A 10,188-nucleotide genomic window follows, 5' to 3' on the forward strand; every position below is an offset into this window, starting at 1 on the left:
CACATTATGTCGAAATGTAAAATTCTCAAACAATGACGTTTCATAGTAACCTTTAGAGAAACTGATTTGTTAAAGTGCTTTTGATTAAATTTCTAAAATAAACAGTAAAATTATTATTTTTGATTTATTAAGACCCACCTATAGAAGAAAACATAATGCTAGAGCTGTAATTTTTACGAGCCTATGAACACTCATATTTATGATGAATATCGAAGATTAGTATTTAAGACCTATAGTGACCACCTGCATAGATTACCAAGATGATGCCAAAAATTATACATATCATTTCATTGAATTAGTTTCAGTAGCAAAGAAGTGCTACACTGAGCCTAGATATTTCAAACAAATCTCTTTTCCATAAATATTCTGACTAGTCAGAAAGAATATTTTACACCAAAAATTAACTTTAATAGTAATAATATTGAAATCTATGGCATATTATTCTTTTTAAGAGTGTAAAGTTGATCAAACTTAGCGCATGCGCACGCGCACGTGCGCTTTTGTCAGGAGATTGTTTTTATTGTTAAAGTAAACCGAAAATGAACCCATTAAGATAATTATTACATTTTCATCTACGTAATTATGTGGCTTTTAAAATATGTAAACATTTCGTTTAATCCTAATTTGATCTATTTTAACAATACATTGTAAATATTGTCATTATTAATTTTTATAAGGTGGAAATAATTTAAAATACCAACTAACATATACATCTATCCGAACTTAATAAAATTTCATCTAACTAAAAAGAATGAAACCAGATAACTAATTATTTCATAATCTCTTCATTTTAAATCCACATATTTATAGAAAAATATGTATATAAGCAGAGTACAATATTTAAGGAAATTAATATTAGCCTTCTTATACATACAGTGCATTCATGAATCTATTTTCATCTGTGGAAATACAGAGGTACCTTTATATGTATCTTGTCTATGTATTTTGTGCAGTGCAGAAAAGCATACTTACAATGTAGAATAAAGCAATAAAGGGGTGTGTGTGTGTGTGTGTGTGTGTGTGTGTGTGTGTGTGTGTGTGCGTGTGTGTGTAGAGATGGAAGAAAAGAATTGGTAGCTTTGCGGAGAGGTATTAAAGGTAGACTATTAGTATGTTTGACAATGAATATGAAGGTATTATATGAAGAAATATCATTGATAAGTTTTCTCTCTTCTCTGTCCTTCCTGTCTCTTTCTCCCTCTGTACGTGTGTGTGTGTGTGTGTGTGTGTGTGTGTGTGTGTGTGTGTGTGTGTGTGTTTGGCTGCCAACAGAAAAATAAATAAATAAACATTTGGGTTGAAAAGAAAAGATAACTGTCTAAACCTTTTAAATAGAGCACTTTGGTTAAAATTAACTAAATTAATTTTTAAATCCAATTGGGTTTTTTTCTGAAGTATAAATCAAGGAGCCTATAAAATGGGTATAAAAATCACATTTTGAAATTTTTTGTATTAAGAATGTTTCCCATTTCAATATTTATATCACTAATGCCCTATAGTACTAGAAAACATTCTAAAGCCATGTGCGAAATAAACTTGAAGGGTTCATCTTTGCAGTGCAAAGGTCAAGCCAAGAGCCTGAGACAAAGTTCCTCGTGATTTGATTCTGACATAACTGTTTCCAACCTCCTCTCTTAATGATGTTTATGTATATCTACTTGTTGGTTTTTCAGATTTGCCATGTTTTTAATATTCTAGGACTGAAAAAAGTAATATAGGGTTGCACATGAAGAATTTACCTAATAGTTGGTATCTTGACCACCTTTTGGATCATGCATTTAAATAGTTCTAAACTCAGTAACTCCAGTGCTCCAGCAATCAGGTGATGCCATTAAATGCCTTCCACAGGGAAGAACCCCTTACGGTGGGTTTCATTTACCAATACCTGACAACCTAGATTTCTGGAGGGCTTTAGTTTAAAAACATATTTCTGTATGAAAAGAACACTATTTAACTATAAGGGTAGCAATGCTGTTATTTGTCATGAAGTTGACAAAAAGCAGTCGACGAAAAGTTATCTGTAACTCTCGAGAGGACATTTATTCCCTAATTCCTAGATGATTAACAAGGATGAAGCTGTCCCGTGCACTGCCTCCTGTCAGGATGGTAAACTAACAACACAATAGAACCGAAGCAAGTTATGGGGGTGATAGAGGAACACCTTTTTCTTGGCTCCACAAAGGGTTGAGGGCCTAATTATTTTTAAGTATAATCCAACCAACCTCTTCTTATGCTTAGCTGCACTGAGTGACACTATTTGTGATGCCCGGTGTGCTGAAACTGAGCAGGTTGCTGTCAGTTTAAAAATGGCTATAATAAAAGTGACCATGAAGATGGATCTTGTGATTTTGCGTTTCTAATCAGTCATCTGTGAAGAACACTTTTGCTTTGATTCAGCAGACTGGTGACAGCCGTGATTGATAGTGCACACGGATGAAAAAAGGTTATTAACTGTCTTCCTATTAAGCTCAATGTATTACCCCTCTAGGTGCATCTCATACTTTAAGGTAAAGTACTTACCCAGGTAAAGTCAAGAATGAAGTTTATGGAGATAGTGTCCATCCTGCTGAAAACGAGCAAGGCATCCTTACAGTGGTTTACTTTTCTTTCTTTCTTTTTTTTTTTAATTTAGCCTTTAAACTACATTTAATTCCAGCGTCTGATTCATTAGCTTAAAAAGAAAACTGTCCTGCTAATGGCAACCTTACTAACAACACTAAATGTATAGAAAATAGCTTTAAACGTAAAGATTCGAAGGCAGAACTAATTAGCAACATGTGTGTGGTATGTACACAAATCTTTATTTAAACAGAAGGTCATATGTTATATAATCTTTGGGTATTTTTAAGGGTAGACGCTAAAGTTGATTTATGGTGAGAAAGAACAATCTGTATAGCATATACAAAAATTGTTTTAATTTTCCATCATTCATACATGGCAAGCTTATGATAAAGAATAAACAGCAATTTCTAAGAAACTGAAAGGATCTACTAGAGTATCTAGATATTTGTTTTTGTTTAAATGTGATGCACTAATTTATTAACTCATTTTATTTTTTTAAATTAGAAATATGACACATAGATGAACATTTGAACGACAGTTTCTTTGGCTAGCATACAGACACACATCCCTTCACAAACAGTGTTATAGATCCTAAGGTATTTAAAGTTTTCCAGTAATTGAGGTTATATCATTAAATGAAATAATAAAATGATAAATGTTATCACGTTTCCTGTGTTCATGTATTCTTACTGAAGCCCAAATGTACTAAAAGATTTTTATACATTTCAATGAACTTTTCTTTAAAAACATCACAAATTTACAAGTTTGGTTCTGGGAGATAGATTATGCATTTTAATTTAAAATTATAGTATTATGTTTCTTCTTCCATTTCCCTCTGTAAACACTCAGTACATGTCCAATGTAATATGGATTAGACAAAAATATTTAAGGATATCAGTAATTTGGCACTGAGGTAACCATTTAAACCATAACCAAATTTCAGCTCTGCGTGTTTGGCGGTTCATCACTGAACTCTGCAGAGTGGCACAGAATAAGGAAATGTTAGCAGAATGTTATTAGAGTTTCAGTGAGGGGAAAATCACATTATGACCAAAAATTGTCTCTAGTATATCATGCCCTGTTCTCCAGTGTCAGTTATTTCACCCGTTTTTGGTCTGTAATAAATTCTATTTTGAAAATGTACTATTTTAATATTAGGATCCATCAACAATGAAATATAGAGAAAGCAAGGAAATGAATTTCAAGATTTCATTGAATTTCTCTTTGGAGCCACAAAAATTGGCTCTCTATCCTGCTCTGCTTAATATTGCAATCCCTGTTTAAGAAACCTTTCCAGCACTCTAGTATTTTATGCATGCCAAGTATAATTTAAATTCATACTGAAAGCCTCTTCATAAAAAAAAAAATGTTAGATCAATATGAAAATTGTTTATTTAGTGAATCGTGTTTATGTGGAGTGGACTTAAGGGTAGATTTTTGAAATCCTACGATGTTTCTTCAATGAGACACATTAACTTCCTTATTAAATAGATTTCTCTTTCTGTCCCATGCAACTTCGAGAGACCAACTTGCATTTCGAAATTTAGAAATCGTCCATGAGATAAACGATAGAGAGGGATATATGGTCAATGACAGCATTCTATGTACTTGGACGAATATTCGTCAAAGGTTTGTTTCATCATGAGATTATAAGCTAATAATAAATAATATGGGTTGTTTCTCAAAAACATTGTTTGCTTTTAAAAGCACAAAAGAAACAATGCGGTTTCGCTCTACGTCGCGGTAATGAATAAGATGGCTCTGAACTCTTAGTGCAAGTCCTGTCTTCCATCTGCCTCCTTGGGAGTTTCTCAAAGAAAATGAGAAAATACAAAGGCCTAGTAGGCCCGAGAGGAAAGCACCAATTTTGTAGTCACCCATTTTCTAGTCTCTGCTGTTCCTTCTCTTCAGAGGATCAAGACCTAGGACACGCGTGACACACAGCACACTTTTTTATGAAAGAACAAGGCAGAGGAGGTTTCAGGTGAAGTTTAGGTCAGTTCCAACGCAATTAGCATGGCCGAAATTGACGTTGAGCCACAGTTTGTGCAGAATGCAACACCGGCGGACACAAAGTTAAACATGCAAGGAACGTAAGTAACCCTTTTGGAACTCCAGAACAGAATGTCGCATTAATTTTGTTCAAGCTGGTGATGGACCTGGCGAAGAAAAACCCACGCCTTCGCGCAAAACCCAGAAATGTGTTTCTGAGGCTGTTGTGACTTGGTCTTATCCACTGCTGGGGCACGAAGCATGTTTAATTTACAGTGTCTAGGGCTTCTGTGACTTTTAACTTGAACCTCCCTTCTGCAGCTCTTCCAACCCTATGTGCATCTCTGCCCCTCGTCCTCCTCCAGACCTGCTAGGGGACTTGGGGTAGGGGCCTGAGCCGGGCGGTGCACGTCTGTGGCCAGACCCAGGCCGCGGAGGCTGACAGCTGCTGTCCACTCGCAGGCGGTGTACCTGAGCGCAGTGGCCACTCCGCTTTTCTGCGCAGCCCACTCCCGCCTGCAGCATTGCCGCTGTCACGCCAGCCGGTGATTTGATAGGTTTGTCGGGTTGCCATGGTGTTGACTTCTTGCCTCCCAGGAGCTGCCCAATGAGTGGAGGCCTGGGATTAAAGCGGGAAGAGGCAGTGGCCACAGCAAATTTCCGCGGCAGCTGCAGCAGCGAGAAACAAGAGGCCAGAGGACGAGGTCTTTGGACTGCGCTCCCCTCCCGCGGCCGGGGCCGCAGCGAGGGAAGGGGTGGACGGAGGGACAGGGGGCCACGCTGACCGCCCGAAGCCAGAGGACGCGAGTGAGGGGGTGACCCCCGCCCAGGAGTAACTCCTAAGCGACCTGCAAGCTCTGAGAGGAGAGATCTTTCAGAATTCGTTGTCATGCACACACGACATTGCCGGGGCGGTCGGTGGTGGGCCTGGGAAGGAAGGGTGTTCAAAGGGACGTGAGTAGGTGACGGATACACTGCCCCCCCCCTCCCCACGCCCTCCAGCCTCCACTGGGCCAACGAAGTAATTTGGCAAATGAGGAGGCGCTGCTCGGAGAACTTTGAATCCTGGAAACTAACTTAGTCGGGAAGAGAAAGTGCCATGAGACGGCGCGTGTCCGGGGCCCCCGGAGCCTGGGAGGCGGGGGGCGGGGGACGGAGGGAAGGGACAGGCCGCTTCTGTTACGAATTAGTAGGTAGGTGAAGGTTACGCAGAGAAGAAAAGGGAAAGGAAAGCTGTTAAAAGAATAGAGGAAGCCCCCCTGGGAGCGGGACTCGCAACCCGCCCCCCTCGCGCCCCAAAGCGAGGGAAGCGGGAGCAGGGACCAGCGCGCGCTGGCGCGGCGAGAACTCTCTGGAATGTCTGGCGGAGAGGGGAGAGGTGCGAGGGGAAGACGACCCGGCGCTAGAGCGGTGGCAGCAGGGGGCCCTGGGGGAGGGGCCGGGGCGACGCGGTCGGCGGTTCCCCGAAAGGCGCCGGCGACCGCGCGGAGCGAGACTCCGCGCGCGGCCAAACAAGTCCAGAAGTTGGACCTGCCGCGGGGTGGCGGGAGCGACGAGGGGACGCCGAGTCGGTGGGGAACGAGAGGGAGCAAGGTGTGTGCCGCCACGGGGCGCCGGGAAGGCGCCCTCAGGCCCCTGGAAGGAGCCACCGCTGGGCCCCAGGGCGCCGCGGGCAGCGCCCGGAGCCGGACGCCAGGTGCCGCGCGGCCCGCGCCCGGCGCGGGGCGACGCGGGGACTTCGCTGGCGAGGAGACCGGCGGCTGGCTCAGCCTGCCGGATCCACCGCGAGCCCCAGACACACGCCTCGCTAACTTACTTTACAGCCACTTCCATCGATTTTAACAAATAAACATAATGCCCGTTACGGCAACACGTCCTCTCGCTGCAGCTGGGATGCCACGAGCTCTGAGGGCTGCGTTTCTCGGGACCGTTTCTATCTCCAAATAAATTGTTTTCCTTCCCTTAAAAGATCAGACGTGTGATCACATTCAGCTTCGGGGGGAGTCTAGTCCTCCCCCCAGCCCTTATAATTCGGGAAGCACCTTTAGAATAAGTAGCAGACAGGTTGACACAGAAGTTTGTAACCCTGACATTTACATACTAATTTTTGCTGATAAGGAGTAACTCAATTTGGAGAGGGGACGCGGCAAAGAAGTGGACTCGTTTGCAGCTGCAGGGAAATTAACACCAGTCCGACAGTCACACCTAAACTAACCCCTTTGCGTGGTCTCTAAGAAACAGTTCTCTTAAAAATAGAGAAAGTATTTATTTTAAAGGCGCCCCCCTTCAAGAGCGGTTTCTGCTCAAGGTTCTTCCATACATGTCAAAGGGTTGTTGAATTATTCATTATTGTAATTACTATCATCATTGTCATTATCCCTTTCCATGTGGAAATAATTTTATTATCGTAATTTGATATCTGAAGAATTTCCTGTTAGTCGTTTGATAATCATTTTTTTCTGTCGAAAAGAAAAGTTTTGTTTATAAATGAGATAGAGAAAATGTTTTAAATGCTTTGATGTTTGCTATAGATTTCCGTTTATCTAATCGATCGGAATGCCAATAAAATCGATTAAAGGTTTAGTGTTTTACAAACAACCATTTTGTGCTTTTTGATTTTACGTTCAGAATGATTTTAATAAAGCTAATGCTTCCCTTGAACATTCTCTCCTTAAAAGACCAAAACCTTTATCGTCTTACCTTTTATTATTAAAAATTGCCACTTAAAGTTCTAATAAAAAATATCATATATAAGCAATAGCTGCAGTGGTTTAAATTTCATTCTCTTGTTGCTCGAGGTATTTAAATAAAGCCCTTTAAAATCTTGGTGAATTATATGTGATCATCCAGTGATTGCGGAATATTAAATTAAACTTAGATAAATCCGCATTGAAGGAGGCAGCACCCAATCCTGAATTTATCTCCCATTTTCTCTAACAGCATCATCGCGCTCCCCTCTTTGCAATGACAATGTGCCAAATCGGGGCATTTTAAAAACATTTTCCATATGCTTTAACAGGGGACTGATAGACAAAGAAGAAAAGAAGATGATCTTTTTGCTCTGAGGTATACCTTCTTTAACCTTTTCCTCTTAGACTTTCATTGAAAATCATTTTAAAGCAAAAGTTTGAAAATCATGTAATTCTTTTAATTTTTGCTTTCACTTTTTTGTGTGTGTGTGCCTATCTTGTAATTTAGTCCTGAAAAGAAGTTTGGGTTGCACTATAATGTAAAGCTATCATTTCTGTACCTTGGCAAACAACATTTGTTTCAAAATCTTTGATTCATTTAGTTTCTGCTAAGCTGCCTTTTGTAATTAAAGATGGATTTAATTATACATCTTATAACTTAGATCAGATAGGCTGTTCGTTTGCTATAAGACTTAATGGTGCTTTTGCGTCTAATATTTAGGGACGTTACATGCAGTGGGGGTGGCTTTTCCTCAACTATAAAGATCTGCAATTTTGTCTTGGAAATGTGAATGTTTGGATGAATTTAATGTCCTGTTTTAAAATAATTCTGGTTGGTGGCTAGAGTGTAGTATATTGTCTAGACAGCATTTCATTGACTCGATATAGATGTTTTGGTTTTTAAAAGTGTCAGCTTTATCTTCTATTCCGTGAAATCCCAGTTATTCTTTCTTTTTCGCCTCCCATCACTTGTCTATCTTTTCTCATCTGCATCGGTGTCTCTTCGAGCTCTTCCCCAGACGGAATACAAAATTTTCATTGGATACTCTTGCTGGAAGTATCTGCTTATATTTGGAGAAGGGTGTCCTCCTCATCCTGGGTTTGGATGGTGTGAATGTGCATTTGTGTGCTGGGGGGCAGTGGGGGGGGTTGAGGAGTCCTCATTAATTTGCATGATAGCTGTGGAGGTGCCAGTGAAGTTAGTGATGTACTATTGTTTGGGGAGAGTCCTGCCTGACTTTGTTTATAAACACTGGGCTGGCTGCCTACAGGGAAAGGAGGTCACAGCACCGTCTGAGCCGTGACCTCTGAAAGGCCAGAGGCGTCTGACTTCTCTGTCCCTCTCTCCCTCCCCCTTCTCCCCTCCCTTAATTCTTCTTCCTCAGACCCGCTAGAACTCCTCCCCCTCGCCATTCCTTACCTTACCTGTGCCTACCTTTACATAATGATTCCCGCCACAACACACGCGCACAGGTCAAACTTGGGGGGCGGGGGTAGGGGGAGGTAAAACAGATTTTCTCTAAAGGTAAAGCAAACAAATGGACTTCAGGAAGAGAGAAATATACAGGGCTATGGAAGTACAGAGATAGAGACCCGGGAGCCGGAGGGGTCACTTTTAAGATAAAAAAGCTCACAAAGGGGATAAGAGCCAGGTTGGGGGAGGGGAGAGAGTCAGCTGACAGCGGTTTGACTACCCACAAATACTACGCGCAACTATACACACTCAAAAATTTCTCTCCTTTTTGCATTTCCTCTAGTTCACTCTCGCCATCAAAGAGAGGGTCCATTCTGGATGTGAGGTCACATTTTAAATCTCCCCTTCTCTGAGTTCCTAGGAAAATACACCCCTTTTCACAGGAATGAGATCTGGCACTCTTCCACATTGTTTTTTTTTTTTTTTTCAACTATTTCATTGTAAACACAGTGTGTTTGTGCCACCTTCCCGAATCAGCCCCGCACTTCCCGACTCACTGTCGACTTCACGTCTTCCCCTCACACACATGCAACCCCCACCGCCTCAACCTCCCCACTCACACAAAATGACAGACACTGGCATCCGGATCGAGTGTGTTTTGGAACAGAAAGAGTTGCTGGCTTAAACAAAAATATTAGTTAACAGACTGCCTTTGTTAAATAGCCCCCGGGTGGAGAAGACCCAACAAAAAGAGAGGAGGAGGAGGAGGGGGCCGAGGATCTGAAAGTATCTGCGGTGATGTAAAGGGTCCCTAACGCCGAAATCTTGTAATACCTTGTTTCAAACTGAGCTCCTGTGTAGCCCCCGGAAGCGCGGTCAAAAGCCTGGGAACCTTGTCCCCTTGGGCTGGGCTTGGCCTTGGGGGAAGGGACGTGGCGGAGAGGGGGCTGAGGTATTCACTTGTGAATTGGGGAGGGGAGGGCGGGGACAGGGGGACAGACGGCTGAAGTCTCATCAAACCGCTGGTAAAGCCCGGGGTGTCCGCGGCGTAGATTTGGCGAATGAAACGCGCGTTAGAAAAGTCTGGAAGTGGAAATGGCCTTTTGTCTCAATGTTAATTACTCCTCGCTTCCAACACTCAACACCTGGGATCCCTTCTGGGTTCTCGCCTAACTCGGCGCCCGGAGCAGGGTGTCGGCCCCGGCGTGGGCTCGGCTCGGCTGGGGCAGCCCTGGAAAGTGCTGAGCAGGGTCTGGGGAAAGTTCTCGGTGCTGCGGAGAAGCCTACGCTCTTCTCGCTTGCAAATAAAAAGTACCCCCCCAGCCCTCAATGTTCTGGGAGGGGCGGCGGCGGGTTCGCGCAGAGTTTAGGGACAGCGGAACGGGGAGGGGGGACAAGGTCAAAGGTTGACGACAAGGGGTCCACAGGGATCCGAGGGGAGCAGCTGGGTTTCCCGGAGCGAGGGGCCGCGGCGCAGGCGGGTCGAGCCGGGCGGATCGCGCCCGGTGCCCCGGAGCAGCCCGCGGGCCT

Source organism: Pteropus vampyrus, unplaced genomic scaffold, assembly GCF_000151845.1.
Source record: "Pteropus vampyrus isolate Shadow unplaced genomic scaffold, Pvam_2.0 Scaffold298, whole genome shotgun sequence".
NCBI lineage: Eukaryota > Metazoa > Chordata > Mammalia > Chiroptera > Pteropodidae > Pteropus > Pteropus vampyrus.